At 40.0% G+C, this 22,537-nt stretch overlaps 1 long non-coding RNA gene across 1 annotated transcript; it reads left to right on the forward strand.

Annotated features, from left to right (window-relative positions):
- Positions 1-448: 448 nt before the first annotated feature.
- On the forward strand, positions 449-9,758 carry LOC142067780 (uncharacterized). The gene is made up of 4 exons (XR_012664150.1): positions 449-748; positions 988-1,082; positions 5,233-5,443; positions 8,923-9,758. It is a non-coding gene; the product is annotated as an uncharacterized LOC142067780 (long non-coding RNA).
- The last annotated feature ends 12,779 nt before the right edge of the window (positions 9,759-22,537 follow it).

A 22,537-nucleotide genomic window follows, 5' to 3' on the forward strand; every position in this document is an offset into this window, starting at 1 on the left:
GCCCGGTCCGGCCTGGCCCTCCCCAGCGGGGCGCGGCCGCCGCCGCAGGCAGCCGCCGCCCCCCCCGTTCTCCCGTCCCGGTCCTCCCTGAGCGGCCGCGGCGCCCGGCCTGACCCGCCGGGGCATCCCGGGGCTGCAGGGGCTGGTGGGACTCCCGTGGTGGCGGGGTGGCGGGGGGGGGCTGTGCCGCCTTGTCCCGCACCCGCCAGGAGACCGTGTTGCTGCGGCACCCCTGCCGCCCGCGGGAACGGACACATGCACGTTTTAAACACATCAATATATAGTGTCCTCTTGCATTGTCCCTTACAGAGCCTTTGCATTAGGTGATAGATTTAAGGTACTTCTGTAATTTGCACATCGCTGCATTTTGTGCACGTGTACGTAAGTTCCGACGTAAAATGTAAGACGTGAAACTGCTTTAAATGTAGTGGTCCCTGTGCGTGAAGATGGTTCTCAGCAGGACTGTGTTAGGGGGCTGTAGGGCTGCTGGTTTGGGAGCTTTTCCTGCTCTCTGGGGTTTTTCAGGCTGTCCCGAGGATTTGCAGAAAGGGTGATTGAAGCCGCCTTCTCTCCCTTTAGTTGTAAAGAGGTGGCAAGGGAATTGCGTGGTTAAAGGCTGAAATCGCCCCCCGACCGCCTGCCTGCTTCTGAGATCCGAAGTGGCTTCTCACACGCTGAAATACGGCTCGGTGAAGCTGAGCCGGAGGAAGGCTGAAGTTCTCACGCTATCTCAGGACACAGCTTGGAGGTACTGTTTAAACAAGCACTCTACTCACGGTGGGTTGAAAGGAGGAGGAAAAAAAGGAACATGCAACGTGTTGGGGATAGAAGAGTGCAGGCACAAGAAAAAATAGATGATCCAGGGTGGCATGATTAAAAAAAAAATCCCCAGCAAACTAAATGTAGGTATTTTAACAGAAAAACTAATGTTTCTTAAAAGCAAATGGAAATTAACGAGGCTTTTAACTTCATGTATTGCTATTTCAGAGACACGCTGGGACTCAAAAGGAGCTGGTGTATCTTGTTTTTTACAAACACTTCAGACAACGGTGAGGGTACAGGCTGGCTGGGGAGAAACTGAGGTAATCCTTGTCTTAGCGTATACCGTATATATACAGTAACGTAAGAAACTGGGGCACCTTCTTTACTCTCAGAAAACCCAGGGTGAGGGAAGAATGGGGCTCCACGCGGAGGAGTCCAGAATCCTTTTGCTCCTGCTTTACTCTTTGTCTCTCTTCTATTTTTTTCTTTACTAGGGGGAGGGAGCTCTGGCCTTTCTGGTCACTTGGTCTGGCTAATGTCATCCCCTTTTGTTGTAACGTGGCATATCACAGGAGAGGTCACGTAAATGATACGTGAGAATAGTTTCACTGCTTAAGAGAAATGGAGTGACACACTCCTTCCTTATACACGGGGAAAGGTTATGTATGGGAGCAGAAAGGTTGGAGATAAGCTGTGGGGGTACCAGCTGGGAAAGAGGAGCAGGAATCTGTGGAAAGCAGAAAGTTAGAGGTATGTGGCAGAACTACAATGGGCAGGGGAAAAATATAACAGAAAAGTGGAAGGATCAAAAAAAACCAAACACCAAACTGGCAGGATAAAGCAGCAAAACAAAGGGGAAGACACATCACAGCTAGGAAGGAATGTAAACAGTGTTAGAAACTATGTTAGACCCTTTTGCTGACATACAGACAGTCACAAAAGCATTTCCAGTAAACAATAGATACTACATTCTCTGCATGTATGAGCGAGGACTACTGAGGAGATTAGAAAATAGTCAAAAAAATGTGAAACATTTCCTCCCCTCCTCCTTTTCCCTGCCCTCTTCTCCATTCCCGAGCTCCAGTACAAACATGAATGCTGGATAGCTTTTATAGTTGAAACCAGTTTGGTTTCACACACAAAATACACCTGAAATGGATTCAGCATTTAGAAAATACTCTCATAGAGGGTGTCCTCAGATGCCACTGACAGCACATGCAGGTTTACAAGCTCTTGGCACATTGGCATTGTCTCTGTTGGAAGAACTGTTGAATTGTTATTAACTTTATTTTGCAAGTATGTTCATTTATTTGTGCTTGTGAGATTCGTGGCAAAAGAAATGGCAGTTTGCTCTGGGCTTTAAATTCTTTAATGAGATTTCTGAGATAGATTTCTCTCCTTGTGACTAGGAATGTTGACTGGAAAGTTTGGGGGGGAGGGGGGGAAGGGAGAGAGAAAGAATTTTGCCTGCACAGCAATTCAGACAATGCTTAGCCAAGATCTGAAATAGAAATGAATTAAGGCTTTTTCTTACCTGAAGAAAATAAGAAAATATCATATAACTGATTGCCCCATCAATAGCAATTCCTTGCAGTTGACTTATGTCGGATTAACACCTCTTCTCGACTGAACTGAAAAAAAACCCACAAAAAACAAAGAAAAAAATCCCCAAAAAACAAACCAACCCGAGTCTTTTGAGAGGGAAATACCTCACTAGCGCCATTTGCAGATGCAAAGCAACATAGCTGGGATTATCCCTGAAAGAATTGCAACTAGCGATGAATGATTGCTCATTAGATTTTTGAAAAAGAGATTTAATTATGATGCATGTAGTGACTAAGGGATGAGGAATCACATGCAAAAAATCTTCTTTCTGTCCAGTGCCTGATGGAGTTAAGCAGATCAGTAAATCAGGTATTTCTTTATAAGACTGATTTCTTATTTGGCCAGATATTCTCAGCCTAAATCATGCAACCTTTCCCCATCAGAAGTTCACCACAAGTAATATTTATATGAAAATTGTGGTAGTTGGTCCTTTCACTCTTCCTTCCTTTCCCCCACCCCTCTTTCTGTGTTCGGGCTTACGGAACAAGCTGGATTTGTAACCTGGAAACAGGTTATTTTCAGCTGCAGGAACCTTAGGAGGAAATGGGTGTAAGCATGAACATGGAGGCATTAAGTTTAAATGTGAAACAGCTCAACAACAAGGGCTTAATCTTAAATACACACAAATTATCCCTATGTGTATCTCTAGGACCACATGAAAATGAAGTGCCGTTCACTCAGGTTTGTTTTTTTGTTTTTTATTTTTTATTTTTGATCCCATGGTTGAAGGTGTTATATACAAGTGCAGGTTAGTCAGGAATAGCCGGACTGTTTCTGCATCTGTCCTCTTCCTTCTGGTTTCGTTTGAGTCACCCCGCCGAGGGAAAGGAAAGCAATTCTTCCCCGTGAGTAAAACCCCAGCGAGGAGCGAGAGGCCACACTGCCACCGCGTGTTCCCTTGCTGGAACGGCACGACCAAGCCTGCTCGCTGCCGCGGCTCCGAGGAGGGTAAAACTTGCAAAGCAGACTTGGAGAGTACCCCCCAGGAAGGAGTTAACTCCAGGCTTAACAATCTGAAATCGGTATTTTATTGCAACTGTTTTTTGTCATAGGAGATAGAACTGAAGTTCAAACCATCTGTCTTTTGCACCAAGAACTGGTATCTGCATTTTCCACAGTAACATATACATTTCTTTCAGCCTAGCATCATTTCTGGAAGCAGAGAAATAGAAGATCATCTATTTTGTCCTGTAGGATAATTTAAAGCATAGATTTTTTTTCAAGACAACTAGGGCAAAAGTGCTACTTTTCCATTCGTAAAATGGGTGTGATAGCAGTTCTCTGCCTGACAGAGATGTGGCAATAAGAGTAGTAAGAGCTATGACTGAGACTCCCTACCTGACTTAGAGTTCAAGGGAGCAGCAAATTGCCTAAGGAAAGAAAACACACACACACACACACACACACACACACACACACACACACACACACACACACACACAAGATGACAATGATCCTTATTCGAACATCACAAACCTTCTTTCACTTTGATGATGAGAGTGTGCAGCTGCTGCTTTGGAAATCCAGGCCATAGCCTAGAGCTGACTAAACACCCTGACTTGAGAAACGTCTTATCAAAACTGCCATATAGCCGTGAGCTTTGCTTTATCTCTCAAAGAGAGCCAAGGGCTGCAGGAATTCAGGATGGTCCTGAAGCTGCAGATAACAGTGGCTCCTCAGGCATACAGCTTTTTGGTTGTGTAGTAGGACAGGACTAACTTGCACCCTGACCTGGGTTGAGAAAGCAATGTTCATTTCATCAGTCTTGCTGCAATTTGTTTCTTCCTGCAGCTGGAGGTGTTGGTTATCTAGCCTGCCTGTACCAGGGTGGCAGCTGATGTTGGCCAACGTTGTGGCCCTCAGGTAAAATCCCTGCTTGAGTCACAGACCGTTGAGCAGTTTTGCTTGCTGTCATTGCCACACAGAGCTCAATCTGGTGGGAATGGTGTGCTACTGCTAGAGATCTGCTAGAGACTGATATAGGGATGCATTCAACCAGGGGATATTTTTGGATGCTGTCTCCAGCACAAGTTGTGGGGTTGGATCATGCTCTGATACATGAAGTAGAGCAGTCTCCAAGAGGAAGGGGTGTGTGTGTGGCTGCCCTTGTGTACGATGTCCTCTGTCCTTTGTGATGCTACAAAGAGGTTTTGACGCCGTGAACAAGATGGCAGGAACAGAGAGAATTGAGATAAGGTTTTTAAAAGGTGTGACTGCGAACTACCTTTGTGGAGATTCCCCAGCCGGTACCAGGTCTCTTTTGCTTGTTAGTGGGCTCCTCTTTCCCCTGCGAGCAGGGGAGAGCCTGGTTGCACAGCTCCATTAGGAAGATACTCTTCAGTGATCAAGAGCAGAGGAGACAGGGTTAGCCTAGATTTTCCGTCTCCCGACAGATCCTTTGTGTTCAGCAGGACCAGCTGCACACTGTGAACTGGGGGGGGAGGGGGTGGGTGGGCAGCAAGTTCTGGGGGATGATGGTAAAGCCCATTCTGTCCTAGCCAGTCAGTGTTTTGTGGATAACATTCCCTTGACTGCTTTTTTAATGCAGCTTATCACAGCTGGCTCAAGGCTTGCTAGCAAAGCAGGCAAAACTGAACAGCAGGGGAGCATGGGCAAAGTTTGTAATGCTGCATTTAAGCATTGATAAAGTAACAGCATGGCCTGTCCATGTATTGGACTGTTTGCTGTCTGAGTACCTGCTACCCTAGGCCATTGCCTGTGCCTAAGGTACCTCTCTTGTCCTTATTTTTTTCTTTCCAGCCCCCTGTGCTCTGTTTTATCCTACCATTCCTAGTCTTTCTCTTTGGTAATCAAGTGTAATATTTTAAAAGTGTGATTTTTTTTTTTCTTTCTTCTTCTTTCTAGTTCAGAGGTGCCCGTAACCAGTTATTGGAACAAAGGTTGTGCTCTGCATGTGCCAGTTCTTGAGTCATCTGGGCACTGAGGAGACAGCCAAGAAAGATCTAGGAAGACATATTCGAATGGTCTTATCAGATGCTATGCTAAAAAGCGCAACAATGTAATGTGACTTGTTTGCAAGGCTTGGAATGAAAGGAATGAAGCAGAGCTAATTTCAGTAAGCTGTTATCACTGCTTTGAGTAACACGCTTGTTCAGTTGTATCAGGCATAGTTGTTTTGCCATGCATTAGCGTTTGGTCACTGTAGTAAAAGAACATGTTGTATATGTAGGTGGAGGTATAAATACTCTTAAACTGTTGACACAGGAGCACACCACCAGTGTTTATTGAGTTGTTACTGCATGCAGTGTTATCTAGAGGCTCTATATTTTATCAGTGCCCTCTTTTGTTAGGGGCTGCACGTGAGCGATTTTTGCCTTTGCCTTATGGTACAAGTAACCAATACATCCAAATGACTGATGTATCCTCTTTATATAAAAGTCAGGGTTGGAGGAATTAAATGCTATTCCTGAAGAAATGTGGTAACCCAGAAACTGAAAAGCATTTTTTGGTTTTTTGGCTCCTAATTTTTAAATATATGAGATGTGGTTATTGAGGACAATGGTAGAGCAACATTTTGAAACACTTTTTTTCTAGTATTAGTAGAAAGGTTTTTATTGATCATAATTTCCCCATCAAGGCATCTTTTGAGATAAAACTAACATTTTTCTTTTTAAATAAGAGCTGTCAACACTCCTCCTCCAGGCAAAAATAAAATTATTGGTTTCATTAAAATGTCCTAATTTCTTTTCCTATTATATTTAGTGAAGTAGAAAACAGGACTAAAGGGACCTGAGGAGGACATCTACTCATTTCCTGCTGTAAAGTAGGATCACCTATATCTAAAATATCACCGATATCTAACTAATCTGCTTCTAATATGTTATTTAATACATGATGGAAGGCTATTTCTATATCATACTGGTTTTCCACAACCTGAGGATGCACACATGAAAGATCTGTTATAATAGACACTCATCCACATAATGCCAGATTAATGCATCCAAACCAGACACTATAAGAAAATTACAGAATGCACTAAAACATAGAGATTAAGTTGGAAAAAACCTGAAGTGTATGTGCATATTCATTTTGGGTTGGATCCTTAACTTTTCTTTAGCAGCTTTGTGCACAAAGCAGTCACAAAGCTGGCTGGCCTGTTTCCTTGGGAAAGACAAAATTTCAGATAGGCTCCAGTTGCCAGAATAGTTTATAAGCAATCTGTGTGTAAGACCAGCAGGTCCAGCTGGCCAGCAAGAACTGCTGTTGAGAGCTGCTCTATGAACACAATGATTTCCCAATGGGCTCTTCTTTTTTTTCTCTCTCTTTTTTTTCCTTTCCTTTTTTTTTTTTTTTGGGGGGGGGGGTGTAAGTCAGACTGATTAAATTTTTATAGGCACATTTTTTGGTATTAATTTGCCATAGGTAAGCCAGGTCAGGAAAAGTACAGTCCAACCTGATCTTGGCTCAAAAATAAATGCAACCAGTTCTGCAGAATAAATAGCTGCCTCGTTTCCTATACTTTTTGATTTTTCTAACTCTTTCTCTTTTTTACGGTTTGTTGTTAGCATAGACAGCAGTGGGTATAATACAAAGAAGAAAGTTCATATTCTAGGCATCTCCAGCACAGTTTAGGGAGTGGCATAAGAACAGAAAGATGTCTGTCCTGGATCAGACCAAAGATCTAGGTAGCCTACCATGCTGTCATGGTGGCCAACACTGGATGCCTAGAATAAAAACAGTGCAAAGGTGTAATAGTATTCCCTTAGTATACTTCTGCAGCTTACAGCAATGTGCAGCTCAGGGATATCTTTAGTCAGAGGTAGTACCTTTGTATTTAATTGTCTTTAATGATTTTCCCCATGATTCAATGTATTTTTGCATCACTATTGCCCTTTTGTAATGGGATATACAGCTTAATTATAGGGTATGAGAATATAGATTCCCTTTTGTGTTTTTTGAATATGCTAGATGATAATTTTGCTTGATGTAATCTATTTTTGGTATTATGAAAAAAAGTGAGTAAGAGTTTCTTATTCATCCTCTCCGTGCTGCTCTTATACAGTTCACTATTATGTTCCTCTGCAGTTGGTTTACTAGGCTGAAAAGTCCTAACCTTTTTATCACTCTTTGCTTGCAAATTGTTTCAGACTGTAGGTCATCTTTATCAACCTTCACTTTTCTAGCTCAGCTCTACCATTTTTAAGACAGGACACCAGAACTGCATGCAATATTTGAGGTGCTGGGACACTTTGGATTTATACAGTGATATAGTCATTATTTCCTGTTTTCCTCCTTATTCTGCACCCCATATTTCCTTTATGTTCAGTTAGCTTTTTTTGACTGCTTCTAAGCTGACATTTTGATGTCAAACGCTAGTGCAGAGGTTTCTTTGTTTGGTCTTCACGCATCCTGCAAAGATGTTGAATATAAGAACATTTTAGTTACTGTTACAGAGTTAGTCCTTGATAGGAACACTGTGACACAAGCCAAAAATACCACTGGGAAGCGAGTCAAAACCGGACTCTCCCCTTTGAGTTACCTGACTTGCTTAGCCATGAAACATTCATGTACACTGTCTAAAAATACCCCAGTGTGACATTTAAGTCTACATAAGAGTAATTAGATTCTCCTATCATTATGGCATTTCCAGTCCTGGCAGACTCTCTGAATCTGATTTTCCCCCAGATTTTCACTATTGTTAACTGTCGTTATCTTGACCCTGTTGGTGGTAATGTATATACTTTGCCTTGAGAGTGCTTTTAAATATTTTGCCTGACACTTCTGTATGAGAACTGAGGTTTGCAATTGGACATCCAACCACTACTGTAGTTTTTGCGGTCTCACAAGTTGTTCATGGTGCTGTAGAATACACATCAGCTTTAAAAAGGAAGGTCAAGGGTGTAAATGCACATCGCTATTGACAGGACACTCCATTAAGTACAGTTACTGTTAGTAAACACTAAACATAGTTCATTTGTGAAAAAGAGCCATCGGTCAAAAGGAACTAAACCAAAATGTTTAAAGAGAAACCTAGTCCTTACCTGAAGAGAGTAAACAATGGAAGAAATCCAAAGCTGAATTGTTTGCTTTGTTCCAAAGACTGCAAAATATTTTGCATGTATTCATGAAGTAAACTTGACAACATCACAAAACCAGAATATTTGGCAAATAGTTCCCTACCTACAGCCATCTGCAAAATGAAATGAAACTTTGGGGATTTTTCTACCAACGTGCTCTAGCTGTGGCTTGATCAATATACTCCATATACTCAATGTCCTCCCTACTCTTTGCTCCTTTGTTGCATAATACATTCATGTATATTTATCAGTACCACAGCATCTGCCATCTGTTAATCCAGGTGCTAGATCTAAGCAGTACAAGTTCTCTGTGCCAGTGGACTGTTCCTTGCTATGTGCTATGTCTCTGAAGTTAAGTATCATTTTAGTATTAACAGGCAATTTGGATGTTGTTGGTTCCTTTGCCAGTCTTTTAGATAAATTATAGAAATGTATGCGGTCCCATTTTTGCCTCTGTTTTATTTTTAGCTTAATGAAAATTGTAACTATAGGAATTTCCTTCCCTTGTACACTTTAGATTATTCTGACATACTGTGCCGGTAGCCACTGGATTTCACTCTTCTTCGTCAACTCCAGACAATAACTCTGAATGGGATATGGGAGCTTTGTAAAGCACTTCCTGAAAACCTGAAGAAATCCAGCCAAATATCCCCCTGATGTGAAGCCACTGGTGGTAATGGAGATACTGCAAAAATTAATATTGCCTTGATGTCCACTATATCTGTTTCATTTGGTTTTGGCAACACCCTTATGAATTTCTTTAAAATGAATCAGTCAGTCTCTCCATAATCTGAATCCAGGCTGGCTATTCTTATTGAAGCTGTACTTTTTCCAGCATTGATGAAACTTAATTGATCCCTAGATGTGCTGTTGATGATAACTTATTTCCTGCTGCTGCAAAAAGCCTGTATCTCAATAGGCAATTTAAAATGGAATATTCAGCTGAAGAGCAGTCTAAGTAGACAAGGACATTTTTTTGTCTAGGTCTTAGCTGGAAGAAGGGACTGCACAAAGTTAAGCTGTGCCTGCCAGTTTTTGGGAATACAGTGGCCAGTACTTTAACTGGAACGATCACTGTGGGCATCTTTTATTACTGACGGGCCACCTGCCAGCCTCTCTAAAAGCCCTGCTGAAGTTTTTCCTCACTAGACCTGGAATCATGTGCAGCCAAGGATTGGAATTTCTTCTCTCAACTCTATTTTTTTTTTAACATGGAAATGACACTAAAGGCTTGGAGTTATTAAATCAATGTTTCATTTTGAAGATAAAATAATAAATCAGGGCATGACAAATATTTAAGATGTTTTTATAGTTAAAACAGATGAAATATAAATCTCCCTCCTGCACACTCTGATCCTTGCAGGTCTGGTTGTTTCCTTTCGTCTATTAACTGGCATTGAAAAAAACCATACAGCCTCTTCTGGGTTGCTAAGGAAGTGTCTGTCTCAGCGTACCTTTTCATGCCACCTCTCATATGGGTTGTTGCTGAAATGGTAGTTCCCACTTCTTCCCTCGCACTTTGAATTAAATGCTTCTCCTTTGTGTTGAGTGTAACAGTAATTTGGCCACAGGGTAAGAAGGCTTACCTTGCTGCTGCTGAAAAACTGGAAATTTCTTTTTTGTTGGGTTGGTTTTCTGTGAGATTGGCAGATGAAGGAACAAGATGAAATCTTCTGGCAGTAGCAGGCAGGTAACTTGAAACTGCATGCCTATGGGTCTGCTCCCTCTTGCAGGCTGCCCCTCACTTCTCTTGGGAGTTTCTCAGTCCCTGTTGCTGCTTCTTGCCTTTTTCTCCTTTCTACCTCTCTCCAAAGAGTTCAGTATAACTCTGAGTGCAGTAACCCAGATGAGACGGACCTTGCTCTCTTGCAAGATGCCAAACATAAGAGAATACACAGTATTGGAAGCAAATTAAGTAGTTTCATCAAAAATGTATAGGCATACATGTATGTAAAATGCATACGTGTAATTGTATGCGTTTTAGATGAAAAAGAAGATGAAAACTAGTGGTCTGTGTAGAAACTGCGGACAGTAGGAAAACATACATAAGTTACTTTCCATTAGCTTTCCTCTCACTATCGGGATCCATCACCCACAGCTTGTTTATTCCCTCCTTCCCTGATTAATTTAGCTCCTCTTTTCTCCATCATAGGGAGATGTTTGAAAAAAAGGCTCTGTTTTCGCAGGACATACACTATATTCCACAGCTCTGAAACAAGATCTTGGCAATATTTCAGATCAAGAAAGTTGAATACTGTTTATATAGATCTCTGGTGCTATATCAGCTTTCTAGGATTGTTTTTTTTTCCCTCTGCTTCCTCTCTTGGCTCATTGTGCAAGCTGCTCGGAGGTCTTTGAACTGCTGTTCAGTGCTGGGCTGTGTTCTGCTATGAGGTATAGCAGTATGTTGTAACGGGTGATGTGACCCTTCTTTTATGTGTATGGGCACACTCAGGTATGCACAGACAAGCACAGACTAATGCTCTCATTCTTCCATCCAGGGCAGTTCTCTGGAGAGGAAGAAACTCTGGATTTCTTGTCTACTGATAGCTACAGAACAGGTCTGCAAATAGTTTTCCAGAGATGTTGAGCTTTTAATCAGTTGCAATTCGACATAGACAAAAGAACAAAGAGCAAATAATTTATGAGGTGAAAAGCATAGATTTATGCATTCATTGGTTGTATGTGGGGCCAAGGAATGCATGTTGTATCCAAAGCAGCATAGAAATTTAACCTTTTTTATTAACATATTCCCAAAACTGCAGCAGTATAGAACTCACTGTTGTATCTTCTCACGGACTGCTGTTTGCACTGGGGGTGGGGGACAAAAATGTCTTGGGTTGCTGCCTGAACTCCTGGTGTCCTGATCTTTTGACAGGGAATTTAGCCACAAAATAACATGGCTGCACAGTATAATGTTTAGCTCTGTGTGGACAGACTCCCTTCCTCTGAAAGACAAGGCGTGAGTAGGGGGAGTGAAAAGGTGGGGTTACTGTGCATTGCATTCTTGTATGAGCTGGGATTTGGCCAGGGCACAGTCTGTGTCCATCCCAGAAACACTCTGGAGTGCCTCAGTTCAGAAATAGCCACAACAATTCAGTCCAGCAGACAGGGCAGTGAAAAGCCGTATGACAGCTCTAAACTTGCCAGTTAGAAAATGGAGAGAATAGAAATCTCCAGATCTCCTACTTCACTTCGCTTAAAGTCATACAAGTCTTGAATCCTGAGCTCCAGTTCAGGACTTTTACTCTTCTGCCAGCAATTAATTTGTTATAATTATTAATTTCCTTGAATCTTTGAGCCACTTCTGTTGTATTTATCATCAAATGGCTCCTTATCTTGTAGCAATAACGCTGTTCAGCTACATAAGAGAATCTTCTATCCTTACTTTTGGCTTTTTCAGAAAAAGAAGTACTTGAGAAGATAAACAGTAGCTTCTGTTTTATAAAAGGTAACTATATATTATTAGACGCTTCAGTGTGAAATAAATGTGATTAACAAAAAGAAAGAATCTATGCATCAAACACAGTATTTTGCTTAAACACAACTACAATTGTCAAACAGAAGGTCTTGTCTGTGTTCTTTTTCAAAAACTGGTTTATAATTGATGACATTATTTCCTGGTGATTACTGTACAGAGAAGAAAAGTGTGACTGCACTTGTCAGCCACTTTTACTACACAGTCATATTCCTTTTCAGAAATTATACAACCTTGTAGCCTACTGAGAAGTAAATTAAAAAGCACTGAGATTTATTCCCTGAATTGAATCTCCAATTAAAGTTACAATTGCTCAAAGTATTGTTTATTTTGCTTTTACAAACTTAGAAAAAGACTACTTAGAATATGGCTAATGACATTTTTGATGGAGTTATGAGAAAATGTGCTTATGTAATACTTCAAAATCACATGGAAACATTGCAATTAGGTTCTGTGAGACTCACTATACACTTTAGTTCATTATGTTTCTTTATATCCAGATTAGAGACCTTATTCTCCCTCTCCACTTGTATATAATTCCACTCAGGCATTTGGAGCTGCACTGCTATAATACTGTTGTCAAAAGAAACAGCAGCAAAATGCAAGTGGAGACTGAATAGCTGGTGAAATTTCTGCTGACGACAAAGTAAAATTCTGCTGGAAGGACACCAGCAGAATCAATTGTCAGAAACAGCAGACATGAGAAGAACTGACTCATGGTTGGGACTGTCTATTCTTTATATCAATGGCAGCGGTCATGCTTTTGATGAAAGAGAAGAGGATCAGACTGAGAAGAGCACAGTTGAGGGTTAAAAGTTATCACCAAGAGATGAGTCAATAGGAATTTATTGCTTTCTTGTGAGGAGTATGTTTCATGACATCTGAAGTCCAGCTGAAATAAATGCAGGAGGTGTTATAGGGCTTCCAGAATAAAAGTAAGAGCCAGGTAAGTGCAAGGGATAGCTTTCAAACTACTGGATAGAACCCACATAGAAATAGCCATTCGGAACAAAGAAAGGTTCTGTATATTTAGGGATGTCTTAGGGGATGCCCACCAAGAACTAAAGACAAGAGCTATTGAAGTAGTCCTCAGAAAGGACTCAGATTTTCTCAGAAAGAAAAAAGATAGCATCATTGGCACTATCAGTTATGGTCAGGGTTCAAGGGATTTTGCAGTTCCATATGTTCTGGAAGCAGACAGTTTTACTTCAATGTCATTTTTTTAGCTGAGAAACATGTCAGCTTCTTGAATTCAAACAGTCAGTGTTAGGCAGGACCAAAGACCAGGAGGTAAGGAGAAGAGGAGCTATGGCTTACCTTGAGCAAGGTGGGATTGGCTTCCAGCATATAGAGGGGAAAGAGTGACATTTTCTGTTCTCATCAAGAGGAAAGAAGCTAGGAAAGAAAGAAGAAAGAATAATAAAAAGATATGGGAAGGGGTGCTAGGTTTTATTTGTGCTGAAAACAGAACCTTCACATACTGTGTAATAATAGCAAGAAAATATTTGAACTTGGGGTTGAGTCAGTCTGCTCCAAACTTTAATGAACTTTGAATTGTGCCTCTGTATTGTTAGTACCTCTTTAATGGAAAAAAAAAGAAGTTTGGAAATATAGGCAAGTTACATGTTACAATAAGCATAGTAATGAGACTATAAATATACTAAATTGTTGTTCTTAGCATAAATCTGAAAATGTAAAATAAGTTTCTGAAAGCAGAAATATGTTGGGATATCATAAAATGTCTCATTAAAAATTTGGATACTTTATTTTCAGATTTCTACTTCCATATTTTTGTAATGAGAAAAATAAAGAAAAATGACAATTTCTGGTTGGTCACACAGGCCACTAAATTTTTAAGGATGTTATTTTATAGAAGAAAGAATGAAGGGTGGTTTGAAGCTATCACACTATAAACTGAAATAGAGATACATAAAGTACCAATGGATTTATATGTTTCATATCCCCTGTATTATATTCTCCAGAAACAGAAGGTTACATTGTGGGGTCTCCTCTCCTGCTGAGACCAAGCTGATACAGACACAATTTTGATAAGGAATTGCAGGTTTGCCTGTTGATATATACTATGGAGTTGAGGCCTGAAGAACATATAGATCGCAGTATCCTTTCAATATGACATGGAAGTAAAAAAAGACATTTACACTCAGAGGTATTATAAGCCATCCAGGAGCTTATAGCTCTAGAAAAGGATTTTTGCATAAGCACACCACTTCAGGAAAAACAAGGATAAAATATGATGGCTATTAAGTAATGACTGGGTAGTGTGATCTGGAGGCCACTGAAGGTGGAAAGATTGCCGCATGATGTATTTTAAGCAGCAATACCCTTTTTTTTTTTTGTTACATTGAAGTAGCAGTGATGAGTCATGGCTGAAATAAAGACATTTCTTGCATGTCAAACAAAATGATGGGTTGAAAGATGTGAGCTTTAATTGTGACCATCAGGAGAGCTTTCACCTTTAAACTTAGCCTCCATGAGAGGCATCTGAGATGAGGTAATCATGAATGGTTTAAAAATATCTCACAAAGGTAGGTGGCTTCTACAGAGAAAAATGAAAAGGTCACTTTGGTCATTTATCTATCAGAGATGCTTCAGTTCACAGAAATAGACTGTGCTGTGTCAGAGCAAGCCAAATTGAGCTAAGTCAATGGTACCTTTCAAGATTGAAAGGTACTATCTTGCTTGAAATATTGATGGGAAATATGGAAACCCCCAATTCAAATAACTGAAAAAATCCTTAAATATAACCCTCAAGTAGGCTTCTATTTGATGCAACCACTAGATAGTAAAGAAGATATGTAGAAATTAGCAACATTATTATTACCAACTGCTTGTGTTACAGTGTTGGAGGCAAGCTAAAGTGATAGCAATGTAGAGAGTGGGGGATCAGGCTTCATTCTTTCTTTAAATCAGTTTAGGTTAGGAGTCACTGAAGTAAAAATGAAACTGTAGTCCTTGAAATCAGAGGAACTACTTCATTATTGTCAAGCACATTTAAAGAGAATCAGGCTAAGCCATCTCACAGAGATTTCAAATCCATGCCAGTAGCGTTGTACACACAGTTCTCCCTCAGGACTTTCTGGTCTGCTGCTCTTTGCTCTCCCTGTGCTGCTGCACAGCGCCTGTTTTCCCCACTCTTTGGTCTTTATGAAACATGGGATTTCTTCTCTGGGAGTTGTTGACTAGCCAGCTTGTATCAGATTTTACCCCTCTCCAGTCTGTACAAAATCTACAACAGGGTGGCATTCCCCTGAGCTTCCCAGAAAAGCAACTTAGGAAAGCAAGTTCTTGCTGATTGTTGAGTGTTCAATCCTCTGCTTTGTGTGTACAACATGGGTCACAAGAATATTGCATAGTTTGCACATGACTCCTTCATTTTTGCAGGTCTGTATTAAACCACAAGGGTAGGAAGCAGCAATTTTGGTGGGTTTATTTTGTAAGAAGACGACTGTCAGGGATGAGAAGCTCCAAAGGGAGCAGCAGAGTGACTGAGACCGTGAGGAACGGCTGGTTGGGCACATGTGTTAGTGCTTATTAGCCGTGCATATGCCATCTGCTGAAGGAAAAGAAGCAACAGGGGACCAGGCATGCTGAGTGGAAAAGATGTGAGAGCAGTGCTGTGGTTGGCCTTGATGGCTCAGCTGAAGAGGAGAGAGACAATCAGGATGGAAGTGCAAAGGGAGAGGAGGAGGCAGCAACCGGGCTCTGTGAACACAAAAATACTTGTCAGCTTCTGGTGTTTGTTTTTTTCTGACTTTGTTACTGAGGACTGCTTGCTGAAATGAGGCAAGAGTGCACACAATATTGGGATCGGAGGCACCACTCACTGGATTTTGCTTCTGCCCTTCCTTGAGACTGTTCTCTGAAACTGTCAGAGGAGAGAGGACCTGAAATCACTGCATCTAATCACAGGAGACAGTTAACATCATTGAAAGGTCCTTTGCCTTGGGAATTAGTACCTGGCATAAAAGTTCTCAAGTCATTGTCAGGTGGTGTAAATTAGAGCTTGCAGATTAAATTAAAAGGGATACAGGAAAGGAACACCAAGGTTATAAACTCAAGGATTTTGAGTTAAGGAAAGGTGAGAACTAAGACACAAGTAAAATATGTACAGTTCTAGACTGGCCAACACAAATCTGGTAAAGGATAATTTAAAGGAAAATTTGCAATGGGAAGAGTCAGAGTAAACATTTAAGGGCAGAGGTCCTTTTCAGCTGTAAGAGGCAAGAGAGCAAACAATGGAAGGAGAAACAGCATAGGACCATGAATGGCTCTTCCAAAATACTGCAGGATGACTCATCTGTTGCTTAAATGTCTGTTGATATGATAAGAACTTTAGATTTTGATCAGTACATATACCTGAAGGAACCTTATATGAACCTGACTGCATTAAGCTGAATTTTCAAAAAGACTCGAAGGATTCTCCAATCTCAGCAATAAACTCCAGCTTCTTTAGGAAGTAAGACTTTAATGCTGTGCCATTAATCTTGCAAGTACATCTTTATTTCCCAAATAAAACAGGAGAGAAGGAAAAGAAATTACTATATGAAGAAATTGGAATTGAAAAATTAAAATGGCTTTGCCAAAAAATGTATGAGTGTTCTGTGTGCATTTTCCATGTTACCTGGAGGCAATAGAGTGCCCAAGGGGCTGCTCTCAGTATTTACCTTGGCCATCAGCTGGAAAGTATGAATCAGAAAACTGATTTTATTCCTATGGATAATAATTGACCTGTAGTATTTCTTTGTAATCTCACAACATTTTTGGGGAATGAAATATAAAATGGAGACACAATTCTGTATTCTTACATGTGTGAAATCTTAAAGAAGCTATTTCAGAACAGTGTGCATAAAAACCTCGATATTGTATGTAGCGTTTACAAGAAGCAGTGCTAAAAGGAGGTCATTTTATTATGTTCTTTCTGTCTTAATGCATGCTAGCAGCATTCTTAAAACAACCTTTTCATTTTGCTGTTCTGCATAGTTCTACTTTGGCTGCATAGTAATATTAGCTGAAATAACACTTATCTCCAGCCACTCTTCTATTGTCAGCTATGCTTTCATGTTCTGATTTATAGTGCTTTAGACTCTCTGCTGCCTGATGTCTGCTTTAGCTGATTTTTCAGTAGTGTAACCCACAGTAACATCAGGAGTGTCTGAAGGAATCAATATTTTTTGCAGATAAAGAGGGAAGGCAGAGTACTTCAGTTACTTGGTGAGAGAGAAGCCATCAGCATATTTAATTTCTGAAGATTCATAGGGCTTAAAAGATTGATTACTTAGCACTTTCTTTTGATATCAGACAAACAATTGCTTGCTCACTCTTTCAACAAGACGGCCTATCATTTTGAATAATAGTTGAATCCTATAGTTTTTTAAAGACAGCAAGAGAAATACTTTATCTCTCTTTCCAATTCATTTTGCTCATAAAGGCATAGAAAGGTGGCTCTTCACGGGGAATGAACTAAAAAACGAAGGGACTGCAGCAGCGCATTGTTTTCTTTTCTTTTAAAGCTGCTTTGAATATGAACAGTGGTGCATACTCTGTCAAGGCTATTATATCCATAAAACAGGGAATGTTTTTTTGTTCCAGTGCTGAGTTACATACCTAAGTGATGAGTGTAAAGAAATTTGAGAAGGCAGAAAAACAGATACCTTATAAAGTTAGGCTCTTCCTCCCATATGCTTTTTTTTTTTTGGTGGAATTAACTCTAAATCTCATTTCCTAGGTTAAATTAGGTCTTTCTGAAGCCATCTTCATATTATTTTTTTTTGTTTAGTTTCTTGTTCTTGGTATTTCAAACCTACACAGGAAAATTTCTGTTGAGAAAGCTAAATTGTGCTGTATTAAAAAAAGAAACCAAAGCATGAGGCTGATTTAAACACCAATTTAATCTCATGCTCAAAGATTATTAAACTATCATCTGACAATCACAGATACACTAATTGCCCTGCAGCTGACAAATAAAAAGGCATTTTACAAGTATTATGTGGGATGTACAAGCTAATATCAATTCATATGTTGTCTAGTTATAATTTTTAATTGTGTTCAGCATTATTTAATTAACTTTGTAATTGTCAAGTAAAAAGATGTGAAGTGTACAATCCAAAATCATGCCAATGAAAAATCTCAATTAGCTGTAACAGACTTTGGCTCACACGGGTACTGCTATGGTTGTCAACAAAACTGTAGTTAAAAAATGAAAGACTAAAATTAGAAGGAACTCAAAGGGAGGATCCTGGAGGAGCCTGTGGCGAGAGAGAGATGAGGTTAAGATTGCTGGGTGGATAACTGACGTCACTAGACTTGCAAATGCTTATGTCAAAAATATAGTTCAACATGCATCATATAGAAGAAAAATCAGTGCACTCCTAAGCAAAGGAAAATAGCTTTTCAGGTCAATACTGGTCTGTATAGTGAGCATGGCACAAAAAATGCTCTGGGAGAAGTGGTTTATGGTCATGGGTCATGACCCCTCTGTACAACCATTTTTAGTCTTTTTTTCCATGGAAGTTTGGAGATCAGTTAAATATTGCCATGTGCTATCCAAGGGTATGGTGAAAAAGATAAAGCACGGTTAGGAAAGGTGATATAGATATTGTTGAGGTTCAAAAGTCAGCCACAAATCTACCATAGGCTTCCAGAAAAGGACACTGCAAAGAATCTACACCTTGTATCTGGGGTAAAATGGGGAGATGGCCAAGGATGAGGAAAGGCCTTTCATTTTTGTTGTTATAGATGCTGACTGAGGAGTCAGAGATCTGTTCGTTCATGTGTCCTCCAAGCTGTGGTGACATTCGTGAGGCAAGAGAAGGGTGAAATCAAAACTGTTCAGGGCTGACAGTTTAAGGAATTTATAATACCAGTTCAAATTCCAGTACTGGCCTCTCAGGGACTGGAATTTATTGCTCTGTTGCATTAGGCTGTTTGTGTGAGATAAGATGAGGCACGAGGCCAATTTTTAATTGGCCAGGGTAATTTTCACAAATCATTGTAAGTTACCTTTATTCTCAGCCTCAGCAGAGACCAAAAATGCAATGGACCGTCACAGCTTTGTTTACACTCTTTTCTTTGGAACCAAAATCCTCTAAACCTCTGTTAAGACAGATGATAAAATTTTCATGTTGGACTATCTTACAGTTCAGTTCCATCTGCCACACCATTTCTGTGATAAAGCAGGGGTCCTGATCTTAAAAGCACCTAATTGTGTCACTGTCCTGAGTAATTAGAAAAATTCAAAATGTAAAATTTCAATGATAAAATAAATCCAGCTTCATGTTCCCTCAAAGTATTAGCTAATACCAGGAGTGATAAATTTTCTCAAATGCACTTATCCTCAACTGAGTAAGAAAAACAGAGGTGAAAAAACCTCCTTGGAGTTCAGAAGTACAACTTGTGAACTGGCCTAGTACACATTTGTTACCAAACAAAGTACAGTCTGGGACAGACATTTTCATTTTATGAAGCCTTCCTTTGGTTTGTGCCAAGTCAGTATGAATATGGCCTTTCAGCGTATGCCTGAACTACTTCTGTTCTTCATTTCACTATGGATTTTATTTTCCAAGAGTGACCTACTGTTAGAGCGCAAGTAACCATCTGTTCCGTCAATAAGATGCCAACTAATGTAAAGTAAGGCAAGAAGGGTTGCTCACCCTCACAACACACTCCTCCAGCTGGGAGTATTGAGGGTGGGGCATCCTCACCCTGCACACTTGGAAGTGCTGGTTTCAGATGTCCATGGAGCAGCAGAAATACCTTCTTCAGCCCTTGACAGAAGGAATATCCCCCAGCTGAGTGCATTACAGTATTGGAAGGTGCTCTCAGAGGAATATGGCATGGGTGTGTTTACGTTCAAGCAATGCTTCCACGTGTGGCCAGAGCTGAGGAGACTACAGTGATGCCAGAGCCCAGGCGTGACAGTAATGTGGCAAAGGCATGTAGGTGTTGCACACCTTGCCAAAATGTCCTTTATACTAAAGTAACAGGCTGGGACTGCGCCCCAGGTCGTAACCTTCGGCACCACAAAAGGGGCATGGGAGACAGAATCACTTTGCTCAATGAAGGTTGCCATATACAGCTTAGAGGGACTTCAGCTTTGGTGTCCTTTCTCAACTGTGCAGCAAGGAGTGGAAAAATGTGTGGCACCCACCCTGCCTTGAGCACAGCTGAGGGTCTGGAAGCCAAGAGACACTGGCAAAGAGCAACGCCCCTGCTCCAGCCCCAAATGCAGCGAAATCCTCCCCACGCGCTCTGGATGAGTGGTGAAAAGGTGGCATCACAGATCCTGATGGTTTTCACTGAGCTTGTGCCGAGAGTCTCTGATACAGATGCTGACGCTGCCACTTTTATCACTCAATGGTATCTCATAATACTGTGAGGGGGATCGTCCGCTGGAACAGGTTGCTCAGAGATGTTGTGGGGCTGTCATCCTTGGAGATAAGCAAAACCTGTCTTGACACAGCCCTGAGCAACCTTCTCCAGCTGACCTTGCTCTGAGCAGGGGGCTGGACTAGATATTCTCCCGAGGACCCTTCCAACCTCAACTATTCTGTGAGTCTGTGATTCTGACAGTCCAGGAACCTGCGTGCCCAAATCACATTCCAAAATGTAATTGGTATAATATTGTCTAATCTCAATATATAATTTGCCTGCAATTTAATTTCTGACCCACCTGTTCAAGGCATTGGCAAAGCATAAAGTAATTATAATGGAAAAAAGTTATGCCTGTAACACAAACCGTATAACACAAACACTCTTATTCTTGCAAAAACTCAATTAAATATACATATTTTACGATAAAATAGATGAATGTAAGTAACTAATAGCAGAAAAGAAAGTGTTTCCAGGTGATTTCTATGCAACGCCATTCCTGATTATATTTAAGATTTGTTTACTAAACTCGTCTACCTACTTTCTTCTCACCTAATTAAAATTAGTTACAAGAGGAGTAATTATGCTTGCAGTCAGAGCTGCTACACTGAGCAGATTGTTTACTTAAGCTCTAATTTTACAGCTGCATCTGATTTTGCATTATTGGATTTTAATATGTGGATGCTCATCTTCTTTCTTGCATTGTTTCTAAAACGAAATTACTTACATTGTGTGTAATTACTGAGACTTTTGAGAGCCATTTTGATCAAGAGTGAGATAATTTGCAACTTTACCATGGCAAGATGGAGTTTATGCTAAGGAGCTAGCTGTGTTGTAAATACACACTTAGCTTATGTTACTGTCCTTTCTTTGAATAGTATTAGAATAATCATTTTATAAACATGTATGTACCACTGGCTTATGCTGGGCATATACAGAAATATCTGTTCAGTTGAGAAATAAGACATTTATCATTTGAACAGGGTACAAGCATATTGAAATCAGCAGGCATGTGTTCAGTCGCTTCCATGTAAGGAAAATGTTCTCTCATATTAATACAACTGTTTGTTTATGTCTCTTTAGAAATGCATATTACATACTTCATTAAAAATGTTAGCTGTTTAAAAACGTGGTTTGGCTTGCCTAAATGAAACAGGTTCAGCACTTTATCTAGAAAATAAAAATAGGTGTTTCTATCTCAGTAAAATATAAATTTTCATCTTACAATCAGAGGTGATACATGGGAATTAAAAGCTCTAAAGAACTGTAAAAATATCTGCTAATATAAACATCAACCTCAACCTGCAATATGAGACTTACATCAAAGTTGATGTCTGGGTGGATGGAGTTGTGTTTTTAAAAATTGTTCCAGGAAAAAGGAAAAGAACAACGTAAATGTTGGATCAGCTGATCAGCAGCTAGCAGCACAGCAGTGCTCAGGGGAAGAAAAGAGCTGAGGGTATCGTTTTCTCCCCATATATTTCTTTTTCATTCCAGTTAAGAGACAAAATGTACACTATGATTACTATATTAAGAAGTAATACAATAATTTAAAGAACAAATTGGCTGGTGTCTACGGTGCACCAGTGATTAAATTAATGGAACATAGCTACTGAGAACAAAACCTGAACTCTATCTTTATTATCGGGGGGAGTATTGGCTCTATAAACCAGTAACTTCTGAATAGGACTAACGTATTCGGAAACAGCAATTGGCCTGAGAATGAAAGCAAATTATCAACTTTCAAAAGCGAGATCCAGTATAGTGTATCCGTTTCAAATTGCTAAACCAATTCTTTACGAGAGTTCCGTTACTGAAATACCCATTGTCTATAATTATTTATAAATTATTTTCCTACAAGCCTAATACATATGCATGCTAAAGTTAAAGGAGTGTTTTGCTTACCCTCATTGTAGTAGCTCCTGTATATCTAGGATAAAATGCACAGCAATTTACTCAGGTAAGCTGAAATAGGTTGTTAAAAGTTGAAACAATATAATGGATGTACCATATTGTTTATTTGTTGTTTTTTTTTTAATATTTTATGTAGCAATGCAACATAAAAAGAAAATCTAACAAGACGAATAAAAAACTCAGATAAATACTTCTCCTTGACTGAATATTCTGATTATCTTATACAACCAGAACTAGATTGTATATTGTTCAACTAGACTCTTTAAAAATGTGATGCACAGCAAGAAGTGGAGCATTGGAAATGTAGCAATTATATTGCGTATATACCATTCATTAAAAAGGACCCAAAAGC

This window comes from Phalacrocorax aristotelis, chromosome 1, assembly GCF_949628215.1.
Source record: "Phalacrocorax aristotelis chromosome 1, bGulAri2.1, whole genome shotgun sequence".
Taxonomy (NCBI): Eukaryota; Metazoa; Chordata; class Aves; order Suliformes; family Phalacrocoracidae; genus Phalacrocorax; species Phalacrocorax aristotelis.